The 21,170-nt window shown below is 41.2% G+C and overlaps 1 long non-coding RNA gene across 4 annotated transcripts in view; it reads left to right on the top strand.

Moving 5' to 3' along the window:
- The window catches only part of LOC108445301, a 45,493-nt gene that overhangs the window by 1,029 nt on the left and 23,294 nt on the right, over nucleotides 1–21,170 (top strand). For 3 of the 4 annotated variants that reach the window (XR_001860124.1, XR_001860126.1, XR_001860120.1), the window contains exon 2: nucleotides 18,948–19,039. This is a non-coding gene — a long non-coding RNA (uncharacterized LOC108445301). Of the gene's footprint in view, nucleotides 1–5,591; nucleotides 5,827–18,947; nucleotides 19,040–21,170 lie in introns of those variants that run through there. The other variant, XR_001860125.1, reaches the window with a different exon arrangement.

The following is a 21,170-nucleotide window of genomic DNA, read 5'->3' as shown; positions in this document are numbered from 1 at the left end:
GCAGAAGTGCTAACGAGAGACCATCACAGCTCACAGCGTCTGCTGGGACAGATAAAGCAAACCCACTTGCATAAAAACATGGGGAGGGAGGGAGATGTAAGAAAAGGATTAAAAACTAAGCAGAAGTATATTTATTCATTTAAGAATAATGCTGGCATGTGCAATGCACATATGAAAGCTCACAATACCATATTTAATGATTCTGTTAAAAGCTTTGGGGAGGTCAGCTCAGGTCACAGAGCAGAGATAATGTAAGCACAAAATGGAGAAGAAAATCTTGTAGGAAAGGGAAATGAGAAAGTCAAGTGAAAAGAGGGCATTTAACTTTTTGGGGAGGAATTCTTAAAAGAGCTGGGTAAGATAAGAAAATTAATGCAACCTGACTTCTTCATTTCTTATTAATGTGGAGCAAAAAGTGTAATGAGGATATGTGAGAGATTACAACAAACATATTGCAGGGGCACCTAGGAGAGAGAGAAAATCCCTGAATCACTTGCCAAGGAGATAAGGAAGCTTTGATATAAAAATAGCAATGACTATCAGCTACAGATGCTTAGTACCTTTGTTCCTCTACCAAAGAAAAGCCCATCAAGTGAGAGCTGGTATTTCCAGTTTCATGTCTGATAACAGATCTACCTCAAAATGAGACCTCAGGCACTAGGGCACAGCTCACTGTACAGGATTTTTCCAGCACTCCCAGCCTTCATTTTAATGTCCTACACTTTAACAGCTGCAGAATAAAATAAAAGCCTATCAAATGGAAAGTTATAAAAAGAAACTCAGGTCAAAAATTCTGGTTTTGGCAATGTACTTCAGCAGCAGCCATATGCCAAAAGTAGTCAACTCAGGTCACAAAAATCCCTGGGATGCTGTGCTGGGGTGGCACCACCTGGTAGGAGTGGAGGGCAGAGCAGGACTGCACCATTTCTGACAGCCTGGGACACACAGGGCTTCATCCCAGTTCACAGAGAAACCCAGGAAAGACCAAGAGAGAAACTGCCAGTAGAGAGAAGAGAAGAGAAAAGCTCCTGGAGGTTTTTTCAGTAGCAGCAATCTCCTCTGGACAGTCCCAAAGGCATTAATTTGGCCTCCAACCTTCCACGTATTTAGCTGTGCCAGCCTATCCCCTCCAGGAATCTCCATGGCTGACCAAGAGAAGGTAAGGCAGGGCTGTCTCCTGCAGCCGTGTGGTGGCTCTGACCTCTCTGTCAGCCCACACTGCAGAATTTCATTTTCGCCATTGTGCTGTCATGTTAAAATGAGAGGGAATCGTGTGTGGAACTGCTCCTGCAGCCATGTTACCCTGGCAGAAGTCAACAAGAAGCTTCTGATGTGTTCAATACAACAGTGCTGAGCCTTGAGATCATGAGCAGTATGGTATTAACATTTCCATTCTGCATTTTCAGAACTTTCGCTTTAATAAAACAACATATTCCCCAGAGCACAAGACAACAATTTTCAGGCCAAATAGAATTAATGAGGCTGAGTAATGTTTGCATCTTTCAATATTCTCAATCCTGTGAGCAGATATGTTTATGTTCAGCAATCTGAATACGACAAAAAACATTCATTTTCACCATATCACTTCAGCAGAGCTTGAGTTAAAGACTAAAAAATTTTGTGCTTTGCTTATTATAACTAATACTTCAGCTGGAAAAGAACTTCAGTTTTGTGGTCCCAATTTCTTCATTTTTGTGCACTTTTAAACATATATGCATGTGCCAGCATATTTCACAGGCCTTTTGATGTTGTATTATCTCTGTATGTGGGTGGTTTGTTTCCAGCTATAGTTTGAAGTGCAAATTTCCTTCTCAGTTTTCCTATGTGAAGGTTAAAAATACAGTCATGAAATATCCGCCACATGTTTTCTTCCCTGAATTTCCTAAGCAGAAATCTAAAACAAGGTACTTCTCTTCAAACATTTGCATTATTAAAAAAAGTACCCCAAGAAATGAATAAATAGCAATCATCTGTTAAATAAACATAAAGAGATTCAAGGCCCACTATCCCTAGATATTTCTCCATATCCCTGAAGCATTAACTATAATGCCCACCCTGATAAAAATCTCTTGGGAGCAACAAGCATAGCAGCAAAAGGAATCACAACGGGTTGGAGATTAACTCAGCAGCTGCTGTTTCCAGCCCACTGTGTGCTTCTGGGGCTTTGCATCTTATTGTGACTCATATGGAAATGAGGAGATGGATCCCAAACAGAGCTTTGCTTTCAAAATCAGACATAAAATCATCTGTTTCTTAAATGAGCATTCCCATCTGACATACTGAAAATGAACATGAAAGTGCTAGCTGTGAATTATATTTCATTCTTTATTCAGCGTTCTTGAAAAGCAGGACAGCATTTTCCCAAATCTGTTGGTCCATTGGTCAATGGCAGCAGCAAAACCCTATAACATGGCTCCTGGGAATTTTGCTGTCCAGAGCATTTTTTAAATCATATGAGCTGTGCTGTACATGCCAGTGAAGAGAGGAGGAGGCAGCAGGTTGAGTATTTTGTTTTCTGTGTCTGAAAAACAGGAGTGTTTTCTATGGAAATTAATGTTTAAAAGTAATCCCAGTGCCCTCAAGCTTTAAGTGCTGTCACAAAGATTGGAAAGGGCTGAAGGGAGTTCACTGACTTTTGAAATTAACACTTTTTCAAAAGATGAAAAGTTGCATAAGGGTCTATCCAGGAAGCAGGTCTGAGCAGGGTGGTGCTGCCCTTGGGCCAGCCTGGCTGAGCCAGCTTGGAGCAGCCTGGCAAACACTGCTGCTGGTGCAGAGCAGCAGTGAGTGATCACTTCTGCCTAACAAAGGGCAGCAAGGAGAAAAGTGGGGTTTGCTCAGTCAGATTTTCTCCCTATAACAATCTAAAGGCACTTTGTGCCACATATAGCCCTTTATTACTGCAGTAGCCTTGTGAAGGAGTTGGGCCTCTCATTGAAACAGTCAGGCATTGAGAGAAAAGAACTAAAAGGTAGATTTCTTTTCTCAATTTCTTTAACTTCAAGACTATCAAGGTGATACTTTATAAGTTTCATGAGAACAGACAGGAGTGTGATTTTTCAGGTTGTGGATGTTTCTTTTATTGATGCCAGCAGATCAGAGCTGAAGCAGTAGCTGCAAACATGTGGTTCTGAGTGACCTTACCCAGCGCTATTGATAGGCTGTTCCTTCCCCAGGAGGTGGCTGTTCTACTGCTGCCAAGCATAAGCAAAACAGGTGCAATTCTGATGATGGTGGGGTTTTTTAAATCCCTGCTGGCCAATAGTAATAGGATTATCAATCCACCAAATGCTATGACAGAAGTGAATTCAATCTGAAGATTGGTCTTTCCTCTACACCTTTGGATTCATTTTGCTTTCTTAATATTCCTAATGCTTTCCCCACAGACAGCCTTTCTTTTCCTTCTTTTCCAGTTTTGTGACTGCTTTTCCTTTCCTTACCTGTAACTTTCAATGTCCTTTAGCCACTGTTCTGTAGCTAATTTATTGACACCTTCTTTCTCTCTCCCCTTCTCTACCCTCCCTTTCAGCATGATGTGAACTGTGCCTTTTCCAGCAAGGCTGAACTGTAAGAGTGTGTCTTTTCATTTGTGGGAGATATGAAATATTAAAACAAACATTTCCTTGCTTCACTCTCAGTAAGAGCTTAAAGGAGCTGTTACAGGGATTATTTTTCCTCTACTTACTGGAAAACAAAGATAAAAATGTAGCTTTCAAGTAGGTCATTTAATCTTGGGACATTTAATTGTGAGGTTGCCAGCCACGATTTGATTTCTCATCTTCTATTATTCCAAGGTTACAAACCTTCCAATTCATTTATATTTATAAACAATGTTCCCACTATATTACATGCATGGATTATTAGGAACACCTCCCAGTAGAGTACTGTCAACTTTTTGTACATAATTAATTAGAAGCCTCAAAGCTACCTTTTATCAAACTTTCACAGAGGTTTAGCATATCAGAAATCTGAAAATGAAAGAACTCTGTTTAGACCAAAGGGCCATCCAGCTTACCCAAGTAAAGAAATACTTTATATTTAATGGGATTTAAAAATTTTTTTTAAATAATTAAAGCCAAAGTGGAAACCACCTAGGAAAGAATGTGGTTGCAGTGATAACAGAATTATATTTCTCAGCAAAGGGAGACAAACCCTGGCTCCAATTAACAGTCCAGTTCTGATAAAATAAGTCAAAGGAGAAAACTGCCTGACCAAAAGGATGATGTTACCTGCAAAAAAATTGAGATGGGAGTAAGAACTGGCCCCTAACAGTTAAACTGCTTATAAATCGTCCACAGGATGGGAAAAGACAGGAAGTACATAGCTCTGACTATTTGCATGGCTTCTGATTTATACAGTAGTTCCTCAAAAGCAAATTGAGCCTTTCAGCTTCAAATTAACTTGCAAAACTTTGGCTGGGAGGCCAGGTCAATCTCACACAGGCCCCGTGCACATGGGAGCCCATGCATTATCATCCTAATTTCGTACTTGCCACATGTAGCATGTGTGAGTAGGTCTGGGATAGCTCTGCAGCACCAGGGGTAAGCTGGCTAAGAGGAGAAACACTAATTTTTCTTTGCATGCCCATTTCCTTGCCATCGTAACACATTCTGGATCACTAACTGTGAGCTCTCTGCCAGGGGAAGTGCCATGGTGAACATGATTTATAGGCAGCAAACATCCCTTTGATTCAGGCCATCACTGGCACATAAAAATGAAATGCAAATTTCTCAAAATTCTCAAGAGCATGTTCTAATGTTTAGCATTTTACTGGGGATTTTGGGGCAGGATTTGTTGCCTGTGAGAGTAATTATTACTTTGCATAAATTTTGCTATGAAAGTTAAAATGTTTGTGGAACCTAAAGACTTATTCCTCTTCTTTCCCTTACCACAAATTGCCCTGGAACCAAGGTGGCAGTGCAACAGGAGATACTGCTCATGATTTCCCAAGTTAATGGCCTGGGCCTTTTCACAGAGCTGAATTATCTGGAATACAACCAGCGGTTACGTTCCTGCCATTCACTCTAATGGCCAGGAGATGAAAGGAACAGGGGAGCCCACATTATCAACAAGTGACTCAAGGGTTAGTGTCATTGGCAGAATTTTGGCTTCTTTGATGATGGGGCAATTTTCATGGCACCTGGCCTGCTGGAGCCAGACGGGCTCCATCTATCTGTTAAGGGCAAAAGGATTTTAGCCCATGAACTGGCAGAACTTGTTGAGAGGGCTTTAAACTAGGTTTGAAGGGGGAAGAGGATGCAACTGGGCTCTCCAGAAGCAAGCCCAAGGGTGGTAAGCCAGAGTTAGGGGTGAAATCAGCAGCCCAGCTGAAGTGCATGTATACTAATGCACACAGCATGGGTAACAAACAGGAACTGGAAGCCATGGTACTGCAGCAAAGCTATGACGCAGTCGCCGTCACGGAAACGTGGTGGGATGACTCGCATAACTGGAGCACTGCACTGGATGGCTACAAGCTCTTCAGAAGAGACAGGAGAGGGAGAAGAGGTGGAGGAGTGGCCCTTTATATTAGGGAGGCTTTTGATGGCATGGAAATTGAAACCAATGATGATGAAGTCGAATGCCTATGGGTAAGAATTAAGGGGAAGGCCAGTAAGGCTGACATCCTGCTGGGAGTCTGTTATCGACCACCCAGCCAGGAAGAAGAGGTGGATAACTTATTCTACAAGCAGCTGGAGGGTGTTTCAAGATCACCAGCCCTTGTTCTTGTAGGTGACTTTAACCGACTGGGAACGTAACACAGCAGAGAAGAGGCAGTCCAGCAGGTTCTTAGAGTGTGTGGAGGACAACTTCTTGTCACAGCTGGTGAGTGAGCCCACCAGGGAAGGGACTACACTAGACCTGCTGTTTGCAAACAGAGAAGGGCTGGTGGGAGATGTGGTAGTTGGAGGCCGTCTGGGGCACAGTGATCATGAAATTGCAGGGTTTTCAATATTTGGTGAAATAAGGAGAGGCATCTAAAATTTTCACACTGGACTTCCAGAGGGCAGACTTTGTCCAATTCAGGAGACTTACTCAGAGAGTTCCTTGGGAAGCAGCCCTTAAAAACAAAGGAGTCCAGGAAGGGTGGGTGTGCTTCAAAACAGAGATATTGAGGGCACAGGAACAGACTGTCCCTGTGTGCCAAAAGATGAGTTGATGAGGCAAATGTCCAGCCTGGATGGGTAAGGAGCTTATGAAGGAACTAAGGAATAAAAAGAGGGTGTATCACCTTTGGAAGGAGGGTCAGGTATCTCAGGAAATATTTAAGGGGGTTGTTAGGGCATGTAGGAAAAAGATTAGGGAGGCCAAAGCTCAGTTAGAACTTAATTTGGCAACTCTTGCCAAGGATAATAAAAAATGTTTTTACAAGTATATTAATGGCAAAAGGAAGGGTAAAAACAACCTTGGTTCTCTACTAGATGCAGGAGGGAATTTAGTGACTGCAGATGTGGAGAAAGCCAAGGTGTATAATGCCTTCTTTGCCTTGGTCTTTAGCAGAAAGATTGTTTATCCTCAGTACAACTGTCCTCCTGGGCTGGTAGATGGTGTCAGGGAGCAGGATGGTCCCTCTGTTATCCAGAAGGAAGCAGATAGAGAACTGCTGAGCCACTTGGATGTTCATAAATCTATGGGACCAGATGGGATCCATCCCAGGGTGCTGAGGGAGCTGGCAGTTGAGCTTGCGAAGCCGGTCTCCATCGTTTGCCAACAGTCCTGCCTCACTGGTCAGGTTCCAGATGACTGGAAGCTGGCCAGTGTGACACCCATTCACAAGAAGAATGGGAAGGACAATCCTGGAAATTATAGGCCAGTCAGTCTAACCTCTGTACCTGGTAAGGTAATGGAGCAGTTTATTTTGAGTGCCATCACACAGCACCCACAGGATGGCCGGGGGATCAGACCCAATCAGCATGGGTTTAGGAGGGGTAGGTCGTGTTTGACCAACCTGATCTCCTTTTATGACCAGGTGACCTGCCTGGTGGATGCAGGAAAGGCTGTGGACGTTGTCTATTTGGACTTCAGCAAGGCCTTTGACACTGTCTCAGCAAGGCCTTTTACACTGTCTGCCACAGCAAACTCCTGGAAAAGCTGGCAGCCCATGGCTTGGACAGGAGCACTCTTCACTGGGTTAAGAACTGGCTGGATGGCCACACCCAGAGAGTGATGGTGAACTGTGCTGCATCCAGTTGGTGGCCAGTCACTAGTGGGGTCCCTCAGGGACCTGTACTGGGGCCAGTTTTGTGTAATATTTTTATTGATGACATGGATGAGGGTATTGAGTCTACTATTAGTAAATTTGCAGATGACACTAAGCTGGGAGCGTGTGTTAATCTGATGAAAGGTAGGAGGGCTCTGCAAAGAGACCAGGAATGAATGGTTGGATAGATGGGCAGAGTCCAATAAGGTGAAGTTTAACAAGTCCAAGTGCTGAGTCCTGCATTTTGGCCACAATAACCCCCTGCAACACTATAAGCTGGGGACAGTGTGGATGGACAGTGCGGCTGGACAGTGCCCAGGGGGAAAGGGACCTAAGAGTACTGGTCGACAGCCGGCTGAACATGAGCCAGCAGTGTGCCCTGGTGGCCAAGAAGGCCAACAGCATCCTGGTCTGTATCAGAAATAGTGTGGCCAGCAGGACCACGGATGTCATTCTTCCCCTGTACTCGACACTGGTGAGGCTGCACCTCAAGTACTGCGTCCAGTTCTGGGCCCCTCAGTTCAGGAAGGACATTGAGATGCTTGAAGGCATCCAAAAGAGAGCAACAAGGCTGGTGAAGGGCTTGGAACACAAGCCCTGTGAGGAACGACTGAGGAAGCTGGGGTTGTTTAGCCTGGAGAAAAGGAGACTCAGAGGTGACCTTATCACTCTCTACAACTTCCTGAAAGGTGGTTGTAGTCAGGTGGGGGTTGGTCTCTTTTTCCAGGCAACAACTGACAGAACAAGAGGACACAGTCTCAAGCTGCACCAAGGGAAATTTAGGTTGGATGTTAGGAAAAAGCATTTTACTGAAAGAGTGATAAAGTTCTGGAATTGTCTGCCCAGGAAGCTGGTGGAGTCACCATCCCTGGATGTGTTTAAATAAAGATTGGATGTGGCACTCACTGCCATGGTTTAGTTGAGGTGGTGTTAGGGCATGGGTTGGACTCAATGATCTTAGAGGTCTCTTCCAACCTGGTGATTCTGTGATTCTAAGATAACACGAGGTGTGTGTGTGAGACAAGCAAATCTTTGAGCCACACTGCCACCCCTTATAATTTTTAACAGCAGATTGGAACCATTTCCCAGGATCAACAACTTCATGTTTTCCAAATGCTATATAAAGCAGCTTGGCAGCAAGGCTAAGAGCTGAGTTTTCCTTCTTCTGGTAGGTCACTGCTGGTACAGCAGCACTTTAACTGAACAGACAGTTTCTCTCTAGAGAAAGTCATATATTTAGCATCCCAAGTGGTAAGTTAGATGTCAGATTTAATTTGAAACCTGAGATGTTGTAGTTCCAAAGAAAGTGTTGGCAAGGTATTTGTGTTTAAACGAGAGGACATTGGTTTAATTGAGTTCTCTCATTCTTCTTGGTATTAATTATATTTAACGAGTAATGATTTACCTAAAAAAAAAAAAAAATCAAACACTAGCAGGCTGCAGAGAAAGTTCCCTGTGGTACTAAAAGACAACAAAAGTCAAAGATCCTGTCGATAGAATCTTTATTCTTCTCTGTCCCCTTAACACTGCCCAGAGTATCATTACACTGTCTACAACAAAGATAAGTTCCTTTTCCCAAGGACTGAAACTGGAATTTTGATGTAATAAGATAGGAAGAATGCAAATAACACACCTTTCAGCATTCTGCATGAGTAATTTACTACATGAACCTTGAACACAGTGATGCGTTTTATATTTCACTTACCCTAAAATGTCTCTGCATCTCTTCTACACACAAAAGCCAGAATCCACATGGCTGTTCTTACAGAAATATCTTGGCCAGATTAGAAGCTTTTCCTTGTTTTACTTCAGTGAATCAGCTCACCATATGCATTCCCACTACACATTTCAACAACTAGGGTCCTCATCCTGTGCTTCATTTATATTCAGTGGAGATCTAGTGAGTCTAGAACACAGGCTTTCCTAACATAAAATAGATGTTTATACTTGCTTAGATATATCCTGGCATCTACCAGCAGTGATACCTAAATATGCAATGGCAATACAGAGATCGATGAGTAACTGCCTCAGATGCAGGCAGAAATACTGTATACCATTGAACCAAGTTCCTGTCACAGCTCTGTCTACTGTCAAGCATGGACCTTCAGACTCAGAAATCTGTAGATGTATAAAGTAGTCAAACAATTTCCTTTTCTTTGAATAGATACAAAGGGAGGCTAATATAAGGTACTAGCTAAAATCCTTTAACTCTTAGTGATCTATAGCATTCCATCAAGGCAGTGAAAATTTTCTATCTGTCTAAGTAGCAGAAGTAACTAGAACAGGCTTGGACATTGCCAACTTCCTTAATAATTTTCGTAAAACATTGATATTGTCTCAACTGCAGTAAAAACCACTGATTGCCACTTCAAGGCTTCTAGGTGAAAGCAGAGGACATTGCTGTCTTCTTTTGTCCTGTGTAATGACTTGCAGAAATTCTGTAAACCCATTTTCTGAAAGAAAAAAAATCATTGCCATTAGTGTCTTTTGGGACATCTCCTATAAATAGTTAAAATTGCCCTGCTTTACTCAGTTTAATTATTTATTTGGAGAATAATTACTTTAGATGTCAGTTCCATTATCATGGAAGTTGTAAATGATCCTGAAACTGTAACAAATGCTGTCTTCTTGAGATTCAGTAACCTTAGCATTACAGACACTATTTTAATTGTTGTTTCATTGCAGAACCCATGTAGAATATGAAAGAATATGACTCTCAGACTGTCCTAAGTTTTATTTTAGAAGAGCTAACAAAACCTACAGATAACAAGAGGTAAAGGATTTCCCACTGCAGATGCTTGTCTGTGCCTGTCAAAGCCTTGTAGAAAATAATATATCCCTCAGAAGCAATGGAATAGATAAAAGAAATAGCATTAATGTGGAGTCAGTATAAAATGTGAATATATTATGATAGAATATTGTTATTGAGGCTAGAGTCAATGAGTTTGAATTGATTTCTTTCCATCAAAACCTAATCCTTTCCTACATGTGTGCACAAAGTACATGCCTACCAAAACCAACACTGAAAATGCTCCTATTCATTAAAGAAAGGTAAATTTATTTATTAGATTTATTATATACTCAATTCATTTCCTCAGAGTTTGCAAAAATCTGCCCAGTTCTGTGAAACATCAACCTTGCCCACCTCCCAGGAGAACACCAAAGTTTTTGCTAAACATATTGTTGCTGTTAAGGACTTTCACAACATTCATCTCCTGTCACTGAACAGGAGAAAATGTGGACTGGGTCAGACCAAGGATCTGTCCAAGCCAGCAGCCAATCTCCAGCAGCAGGTGAAGGCAGATGGCCTGGGGAGAAAATGAAGACCACGGCATGAAGTCTGACACTTCCCCTCCCAGTCCCTCAGCTGCCAATCATCCATAGCCCAGGGACTGCTGGAGCTGGGTGGGCTGTCTTTGCTCTTAATCATCCACTGGACATCCCACAATGTGCTGAGTCTTCCCCTTGAGCCATGGAAACGTTCAGCTTTCAGATCTTTTAGCCCAAGATGCTCCATATAGACCCATCCTCTCCAGCCTCTCTGCAGAGGAATTGGTAGCAATTGTATTCTGTCCTGGCAGATTTTCCAGTTGTACCTATTTAACCATTACAGCCTTCATTTCTAATTCTGTGCCACTCTTCCTTGTCACATCCTCTTCCGTACACGGCATAGTTGCACTCACAAATTTATGCTTTGTTATTGTGTTGTCTGGTTTTGTGTTTTGGTGCTTATGAACTTGGAGAGACTCTTTATTCCTGGAATACTAATTCAGAACTGCTGAATTGGAAGTGTCCAGGTTGCACCACAAACAACTGGTTTGTTCCATGGGCTAAAAGCCGGTATTTCCTTTTACCCAGAAAATCAACATTGTCACCATCTCAATATTATTCCTCAAAAGATCCTTCTATAACACAGAGTGTAAGAAGGTACAGACTAAGGGGTTTATTTTATTACTCAGCAAAGAGCGTACTATCTGCCCTCGCTTATGTAAGGTTAACTTCCACACCTACCACATATCTTTAGCTCAGTTTGGCAGATGAAAACATTTAAGGCCAGGTTTTGTGTTATTTCTATCAGATGCCAACTGTCTAATTTCTGAACATATAAAGTGTTGTTTTTTCAACCATTTTTCAAGACTTACTATATTGGATTTGAAACCTCCTCTACTCATTTACTATATGCCACTTTTTTTGATTGCCACCACAATACCATCTGTGCTGAGATTTGTTACATGAGGTTTTAGCTTTGGATATCAACTATTTCCATAAAATATCACTTAAAATCAATTAGTCACTTTGGACATAAAGGTAAACTAAACAAACAGTTACATCTATTTTCCTATGATTTTTTTGCCTTTAGCTTTATGGTATTTTGAGAAGCACCAGATTTGCTTGATGAATGGTTGCCTTTTTAATGATAAAAGATAAAAATTCTGTAACAGCAGTTGGGGAAAAAAATACAGGGGAAAAATATATCACTCTGCTCATCATCATCATCATCCTGAATGAAGGAAAATATCTGGAAGCTTGGACTAGTGACTAGACTCAGATCTCCATCTGTCTGTGAGGGGGGTATCAGCCACGGGACGATGACTGATGAGGATCCCATCCCCTTCAGCAAGCTGGTTGGTCTGGGAGGCAGGCCCAGATCCCAGCCAGGAGAAACTCCTGAAGCAGAGGTGGGAACACAAAGTTACTGACACAGGTGAGCCAAGGGGTAGAATTGGGAAAGTAGCTCGGGGTCTGCATTTGTATTCAGGCAGGAATACAAATTACAGAGGCCAAAGACAAGCCTTTTTTTCCTTAAATCAAGTTAGAGATTGTCTTTTCTCTCTGCTGCCAACCTAAATGTTCAAAAATCATAAATCAGGACCCCAAGCATGACAAGTCTGACTTCAAAAAGCAGGAACTTAAAAGTACTGGCCATCTTTGACCCTGAACACCATCACAATAAGGTTTCTGAGGCCCTCAGGAACATCAGCATTACATGTCTGGACTCCTGTAGCTGCAACAGCTACAGACGTCATTGGAATTCATTTGGGGGTTTTTCCACATTCATTTCATAGGCCATCTCCAATACAGTGGGTCTTTAATATCACACAATGCCTTGACACCAGACTCCCAGGGACCCCAGTGACATTGGATAGCCATTCTAGGGTCTGTGGACTTCTTTGACCTTTACTGGGCTACAAAACTAGCCAAGGAACACTCCTCCCTTTGCTCCTGCCAAAAACATCTCCATGAACTCCCTGATAATATTTACTCTGGGTTGGATACTGCCCATATGTAAAATGTGAGAGTTCCATCTGCATACTCACAGTCAGATTAATCTCATTTAAGCATGGATAGCTACTAGGAAGGAAGCTCCAACTTGCCAAGTCCTGGCCAATGTGTAGAGCAGACACTGTGATTGCAGAGGAAGAGGAAGCTGGGCCAGGGAAGTGGTCTGGTTGAAAAAGTGACCTGACAAAAAATTACCAGATCATTTAAAACATTGGCTCTGTGAGGTGGCTCCCTGTACAATCCTTCAACTATTAATGCCAGCACAAAGGAGAGCTCCGGGACACAGAGACATCCCTTTAGTCTGCACTTAGACGCAGTTAAATTGCAGTCATGGAAACAAACATAAGTTCCCTGAGGTCATTTGACAGTCCTGCAAGTTTTTCTGCCATGGTTAGAGCTCAAGCTGTTTTTAAAGAGACTGCAAACATGGGACGGGGAAATATGGATATTATACTTTTTCTTTCATGATTTTTCAGTTAGATATTCAGATTACAAACTCTTCAGGGCAGGGCTTACCATCTTCCTGCCTCTTCAGAAAGAGATGTACTTGGCTTTTCAAATAAACACACTGGGTAATATGAAAAACAGAGGGAGAGGATGACGTTGCTGTAATCTCTGGCAGAGGTCCAAATAAAGTTTGCTTCTCTTATCATAATGAACAACTGGATTTTGCACATATGGGAGTTGGGAATGGCCCTCACTGACCCCTGGACAATTATACACAATGAATCCAAAACCACAGCTATTAGCAATCATAAAGGATCCTTTCTGACTAAATCAGCTTAATTTCACTGTCCCTTGACAGAAAGTTTGTGTAGCCTACAGGTCACCTGCATGCTACTTTTTCTTCTTTCTCCCTGAGTACATGCAGTTTAGACCACTGATACGAACTTTACAGGATTGCAGATTTTTGGGGCATATCACTAAGAAATGAAGGATTTGGGAGTAAAAAACAAGCCTTGCTGTTAAACAGTTTACATTAACCTGTTAATTCTCAAAAATCACAGAGAGTTGCCTTGAGAAGGCAGAGTCACAAAGCACACTCTGTGGGCCTGCTTTTACTAAATGCCAGGAAAACCTGGAATCTGACAGAAGCTGTTGAGAAAGAGTTTTAGTGAGAAAGCCTCAGTGTGGGGCTTTGCCAGTACGGTGTTTAAAGCCACTAAGTATGAACGAAAGGAAATTATAGCCTCAGCTGGGTCCCCCTCGGTCACTCCAAAGTGCCCCAGGCAGGCCAGAGCAGGTGTGCTCACAGCCTGGGTGCACCATGGCCAGTCCACAGGTACATCAGGCACACCTTACTTTTAGGCATATACCTGGATTTGTACTTCAGGACCACAGCGAATCAGCAGAGCTCTCTGGGTATCAGTGAAATGATGACATACACACCAAGCCTATGTTAGTTACTTTTTGCCATATGCTTTACATAAATTAAGATTAAAATTTCTTACAGACTGTCAAAGCCTTCATTTCAGACCAACACAATGTCATATTTTGAAAAATACTTCAGTAATTCAAGATTAATTCAATGGTTAAAAGTAACTTAGTAAATATTTTTCATGAGAAATCTTGCCAAGTGGCATCTACTCACAAAAGCAGCACAGAGCAATGTAACCACATCTTTAATTTGCTGCTACTTCTGAGCGGGTTGGCTTGCCCCGTGCTTTTCTTTTACAGTAGCTTTGATTACACTTTTCTTGATAAAGTCTGCATCTGACAGCGTGGAACACATTTATCTCAAATATGGAAAGAAATGAGAGTAATAGGATCTCTTGCTTGTATGTGAGAGAGTGAATGAGACCATAACAAATTCACCTATGCCTTTATCTCCCTGAACAAAGTCAGAATTTCAGCTGCAGTGACCTTGTGGTCACAAAGATCACAAATTGCAAGACAGAAGAGGTGGAAAGAAAAGGGCTTATGTTAGGCAGTTGTACGTTTTTGCAATACATCCTGCAGTTGTTATATATCCAAAACTAGTTCTCTTGAGACAGAAATCAGGCTCATGTTGTTCAATAGTTTACAAAATACAAGTGACAATAATTCACACTGTTGTTCAACAGCAGTAAGGGAAATATATCTTAATTTAAAGACCTAGAAACCAGGACAAAAATAAAGAAAGTGCCAAAAATACAGAATTTACAAACTTGCCCAGATGAATTTGGCACAGCCCTGCACAGCATACAAGAAAAGATTTTTTTAAGGGAACTGCAGCTGAAGTCCAATAGAATTTAGTAATATTGACAGGAATGTTATGGTGAACTTTATAGTAAGAAAAATCAAGATTCTAACACATATAGAAAAATATGCTTTATGAACTAAACTAATAGAAATGTTCCTACATAATTAGTAATACATCCAATTTTATTTGCTTTTGTCATTATACACCAAGTTGTATCCTGTCTGGATTGAGCTGTATGACATCTAAAAGAGGTCCCTGTCTTGTAGGGATTCCTAAGCTCCAAAATAGATTGTGATCACATTTAGGTTCTTTCCAGGCTGTAAAATGCACAGATGTCTCCCCATAGTTTTGAAACTCACAACTCAGACCTCCAACTCATGGAATATCACACAGTCATCAACACTACCAGAATTAAAAATATATAGCTCTGTTCTGAACACCAGAGTCTAGATCTCTGCTGAGATCTAGCATCTAACATTTTATGCCACCTTATTAAGGACTATGTGAGTATATAATGTAATTTAGAAGAGCTTTCCTGCTCATAAAGCTATGGCATCTCCTGAGGAGTTAATATTTGTTCTGGGGATCAACAGGCACTATAACTGAAATTAAAGATGACTTTTTCATCTAAAAAATCCTTTCTAAGCCTCATTGACTTAGTGCCCTATACACAATCTAGAGTTTGGAGCAAAAACAGAGAACACACAGCCATGGTGCTGATGACAGAAAAAGACAGTTATTGGAGGGTTTTATCCAATTTGATCCTACTCACAGTATATCTCAATTTCACACCATGTTTTAATTAAAGTAAGCTTTTATGAATATCCACTACTACTTACTCTAATGCACCCTAGGACTGAGAAACCCTCATGCTAGGAAGTGGGACCTAGCTATTCAAATAATTCTCATTAAGCAACATAAAATTCAGAGAAAGATATTTCAAGGATCACTGAGTTAAAGGAACTAGGACACGATAGCAGTGGCTAGGTATTTATTAACTTCCCTTAGGTAACAACAGTCCCTTTCATAAACAGGTTACAAAGAGCAGCATTTTGCAGAACCAGATCAGGCAGGTGTACAGGCTGTATGTGATTTGGCCACTTAAGTACCAGAAGTGTCATGAACTGTATAAAAAGTGACACCAAAGTGGGAAGGCATCAGTCGTCTTCATGTTGTGCCCTGCCCCTCCCAGGAACAGTGTTTTGAGGCTGGCTATTTTGAATGGTAAATCTTTCCAAAGTCTTCAGATCCTAATGCTGTGTTCCATTTCCTTGAGGACATTGGACTGAGGGAAAATCCAAAACACAGGACAATTGCTAAACTTGCCTTTATGCAACTTCATATTTCAAAGAATTAAGCTCCATTAGGAGGATGAGAACAGTATCTCAGGAAGTCTTTTTCGTTTGCAAGGCTAATCAATACAGTATTTTAGGTATGCTACCCAGACTGCAATCCCATATTATGCTGAAAGGAAGGAGGAAGCATGAGAGGTGTTTTCATTACAGTTTAACTGTTTCAAACAGTTTAACTCTTTTGGGGGTTGGTTTTTTTTTGTGATATGGTCTACAGCCCAAATCTGATAAATCAGAATATAATTAGACAGTGCAGGAATCATCACTACAAACCTAGCCAACAGGACAGTTTTTTTCAGGGATTATTTCTCAGAAAATGATCAAAATCCCAGAGCCATTAAATTAGGGGAAAATTCATTGTGTGAAAGTGAGGAGGGCTGGATCTGTCTGGCCCATAACAATACTGGAAACGCGACCACAAGCACTGAGTGCCTGCCCTGGTATGAAAAAAGATATTGAGCTTACAAAAGGCATCCATCTCCCCATGAAAGCAAATGCCACAAAGGCTGTTCCACTCCACAGTTCACTATTGAATGTTTTAATTCAGGTGGGCTCTGGCTCTCTGTTGTCACTCCTCCACACATGTGCTTAATTTGACATATAAAGCCAAAGATTAATTCCACTAAAGTCCTATGATTTGCTTAGCAGTAGATCAAAAACTCCCACTGGCTTTAAGTGTGAAGGATCAGAGACTGAAGGATCAAGCTTTTTAACAAGTAGGGTCAAGCAGCAAGTTCCCAATCCACAATATGAGCACTGGTTTTTATTATATGTCACTGCTCTACTCTGAAGGACTCTTTCCAGTGTGACAGTTCCTTGGGTTTTTTTCTGAATGGCTGTTATCAGATCACAGCTTTACACTGAAGCTGTTTATAAATGTTCCTTATGACATTGCCTTTTTTTTTTTATCAAGCCATTTTTCCACCATGAAACAGGACATTTATTGTTCATATATAAGAGGCAATGAACCTGCAAAAGCAGCATTCATAAAACCAGGAAACTTCCTCAACAAGCAAAACTAACTGTGATGGACATTCATAAATCATTCCATATCATTCATCATAATTCCTGAAGTTTCATTAATTCCTAGAGGAAGACATAAATCTAATGTGCATCTTAAGGAGCCAGCAGGGTGGCTTGCTCTCCAGGCATAAAATAAATATTATGCTCTCTGCCTTACCGAGGAGATGCAGGTTTTGCCTGCGTGCACAGCAGGAAATTGATGTCACTCAAAATGTGGGGATATCCTAGGCAGCCCTACAGGCATTGCTTTTGTTTTCAGAATCTGCAAATGCTCAGTCCTAATCCTGCCCCCACTGAACTTGGTGGACCCAATGAAGCTCAGGCCGAACTATATGTACAAAGCCTTTAATCTGCCTCTGGTTTTGAACAAGCATGTTAGGAGTGCAAATTTGATTTCCAGAACTGAGGGGCCACCAGTGCCTGGGCCTGTGCTGCAGGTATCCTCTTGGAGGGATCCTGGGCAGCTACATAGGGTCTGGCTAACCTGTAACAGCTTGGAGGATCACAAAGGCAACACACATCTAGCAGAATCCATTAAAAAAGGACAGCAACTAAATCTTTTCTTTTAAAGCTAGCAAGCTGATATAAACAGAAAAAAGAAGCCTTTACAGTGAAGCCTGGTGCTATGCAAATTGCTCCCTGCAAATGCTAAAGCAAGTTTGACATCCTGTGGTCAGAGTCTGCATGGGAATAGTTCACCCTTTCAAACCCTGGGCTTGCTCACTCAGGAGATTATCCTGCTCCTGAGGGCATATATTTTTGTTTGAGGTGGGTATGACAGTCTTGTGAGTGAGCATCCTGGAGGAAAGAATATAAATGTGCACACTAAATATTTCTGTCAGGGCATGACCAGGAGCTGAAAAAGAGCAATATCACTTGAAAGTCCACAGGACATCAGAGGATAAACACATGATGGGTCCCAGAAAGTCTGTGTAACCCCTCTGCTTGAGGTTATCCCCTGCCCTAAAAGAGGGATACAAATATAAATGGGAAACCAGAGACTGGAGAAAAAAAAAAAAAAAAGAAAATAACATAGAGCATGGAAAGACTAGTTTCTCCTAAGAGAAACAGGTGCAGGCTGAAATGTATAGATCTCTGAAAAGATACTTTAGTCATAATCATAAGGTCTGTTTAAAATTCTGCTGATTCTTTTTCCAGCCCGCATGTTCCAAAAGAAAGAAAAGCTGTCTTTAAAATACCTGTGATAATTGTTATAAAACAATCACATGTAGCAATTTTGGCTTATTGATGCACATCCAATGCACCACATCAATCTCTGTAAACCTTTCCAAAGGTTTGTGCACGTAGTTTGGAAGAACTGATTGTGCAGCAAAGATAGCAAGGCAATTTGTTAGAACTTAATTTGTGACACATTATTTCTGTGAAAAGAGCAAATGATAACAAAATGATAACTCTAGATTTATGGAAGTGAGGTGAGACCCAACATTCCAGCTGCACAATACCTTGGGATAAGTCATGTTTGCACAATTTTTAGAAGATTGACTTTGAACTTTCAAGATTGTTGGCATACTTTTAAATGGAATAGATTTATTGATAGGTTTATTAAGATATAATGAGTATTTATTTATTCTTGTTTTCCAAAGCAAACAAAATTCATAAAAGTTATCCAACATACAGTATATGCTCAACCATGGCAAGCTTTTCAGGTTACACAAGCAACCTTTGAATCAGGCTGCAAAATGGTTATGTAGGTAAAATAACCCATTTCCACATAATCTTACTCAAAATATTCACCCACTGTGAACTGCTTTCTAGTGTCTTTGCTGGGGGCAGATATAAACCTCCTACCATTTTTGAATGGTAGTGAGTTTGGATTCACAAACAAAATTTTTCAACAACCTTTATTTCAACCTTTTAAAAAACATCATGTTTTATTCTACCTTAGAATATGCAGAAGAAGGCTAAAAATGAGAGGAAAATTCCAATATGGAGGACACAAAGCAATGGAGCATTTTGAGGATTGAACTACTTCGTCATGTAAGTAGGTCTTGTGGGGTTGTTTGGTTGTTTGCGTTTTTTCCGGTTGATTTCAGAATATCGTGGGTTTGTTCATGTTGGACTTACCACTCTCTACAGCCACCTGAAAGGTGAGTCTCAGTCTCCTCTCTCAGGACTAGCAACAGGACAAGAGGAAACAGCCTCGAGCTTTGCTAGAGGAGGTTCAGTTTGGACATCAGGAATTTCTTTGCTGAAAGATGGTCAGGGATTAGAATGGGCTGCACAGGGAGGTGGTGGAGTCACCATCCCTGGAAGTGTTCAAGGAACAGCTTGATATGGCACTTGGCGTTGTGGTTGACAAGCTGATGTTTGGTCAAAGGTTGGACAGGATGATCTTGGAGGTCTTTTCCAACCCTAATGATTCTGATGTTCAGCTCAAAGCAAATTCCTAACTGGAAGTTTTAACTGTCAGAATAAAAAGTCATTAAGAATAGGAAAGAACCTGCTCAACTCTATTCCAGCTCAGCATAAAATAAAGAGGCTTTAACTCTTCATAAGGTAGATAGAAGAACGGCACAACTCTTTGTGCTTTGTTTATTCACTGAAAAAATACATTAAATAGGGAATTAATCTACACAAAAGCATGTAATATGTATTAACTAGAGACAGAGAGATACTCCAGATGTAACAACACTCTTGTGAAAACAAGGCCTGCCTCTTTGTAAGGTTTTTCACTATTTAATTATTTTAATCATTTATAATTATTCCATATTAGAAAATTATTATGTGCACATCTTTACCATTATCCCTACAGTTGTAAATATGGATTAGGGCAGTCAGTGAAGACAGGTGAGTCTTGTCCTACCCAGCCATGCTCAATAACTGCTGCTCCAGCATATGCAATGATGAGTTATTTAGACCCTCTGTAGTTAAAGTAGAGCTTCAGCTGTGCAGTTGATAATCAGACCACTGTCAGAGCCTGGGTTTCTTCAGCAGGTGTGCAAACACACAGGCACATGCTCTTCACTTTGCAAAGGCACTTGGTGGCAATTACAATCAGAGAGGGGATGTGCCACTCCGAATTTGTGAGCTGTTATTCATCAATACTTGCACTAGGAAACATTAGATTATTCTGTAAGATGCTGGATGTTCCTGTTGATTGAAACTATTTGAGGATGTCAAATCAAGGCTTTTCTCTCTGCTGTACCACACCTGTTCAATTTCTCTTTCACTGTTATCACAACTGCAACAAAAATAAGTACTTTGTGTACAAAAGGCGCCACTAACACTTTCAAAGGAGAGAATTTGGTTTGCAAACTACCTCGATTTGTGGAGTAAAAATCTCAAGGGTTACTTATATGTAACTTGCAAACAGCACCTTAGAAGCACCTTAGACAGCTGAACAGCAACTTAGACCCAAAATTTTGATGGCATGTAGGCCAAATTTTAGGTAAAGTGAGATCTTTAAGAAGCAGCCTGGCATCAAATACACACTGTTTAAATATGTGACCATAAAAACCACATTTTCTGAAAAGGCACAATCCTATTGCATGGCACTGTCGTTTCTTCTCTCATGACATTCACATTCCGTCTAAGATATTACCCCAGCCTTCCATGCTGAGCATGTCTCTGCCAGACATTGACCTTGCCATGGAACACATGCACTGGCAGGTGCCTTTCTCATTCTGCTCCTTTCTTCAGGACAAAAGCTGTATGAGCAGCAACTGTTGGACAGGCCAGCTAGCAAAATCGGGTGTGAGGGAAGTGGGGTGGACTGAGGTGTCTTTTTTGCAGGGCAATCTCCTTGCAGCTCTAGTGGTCATGGTTTAAGTATCTTCTGTAGGAGTACAAAGATCTTTTAATGCATAATCCAGCCTGTGCCCATTTTGAGAGTCCTGGCTTTATCTATGCATGGAGCACACTGTGCAAATGGATGTTTAGCTTGTGAGAGACTGTTTCTGCTCCCTGACTGGGTGACTGAAGTTTTATAACTAGATTGGTGACCACATGCAGTATAAATAACAAATACCTCTCCAGATGCATACTGAGGCCTGCATGCATTTATGCAATCAAAACACAACATAGAGGAAAAAAAATCAATAAAAGCTTAGGAACAATGAAAAACCTGGGCCACAAATAAACAGAGCCATTGCTGTACTAATAGATATTT

Source organism: Corvus brachyrhynchos, unplaced genomic scaffold, assembly GCF_000691975.1.
Source record: "Corvus brachyrhynchos isolate BGI_N302 unplaced genomic scaffold, ASM69197v1 scaffold370, whole genome shotgun sequence".
NCBI lineage: Eukaryota > Metazoa > Chordata > Aves > Passeriformes > Corvidae > Corvus > Corvus brachyrhynchos.
The sequence above is the reverse complement of the archived record's forward strand: the minus strand, read 5'-3'. Positions and strand labels throughout refer to the sequence as shown.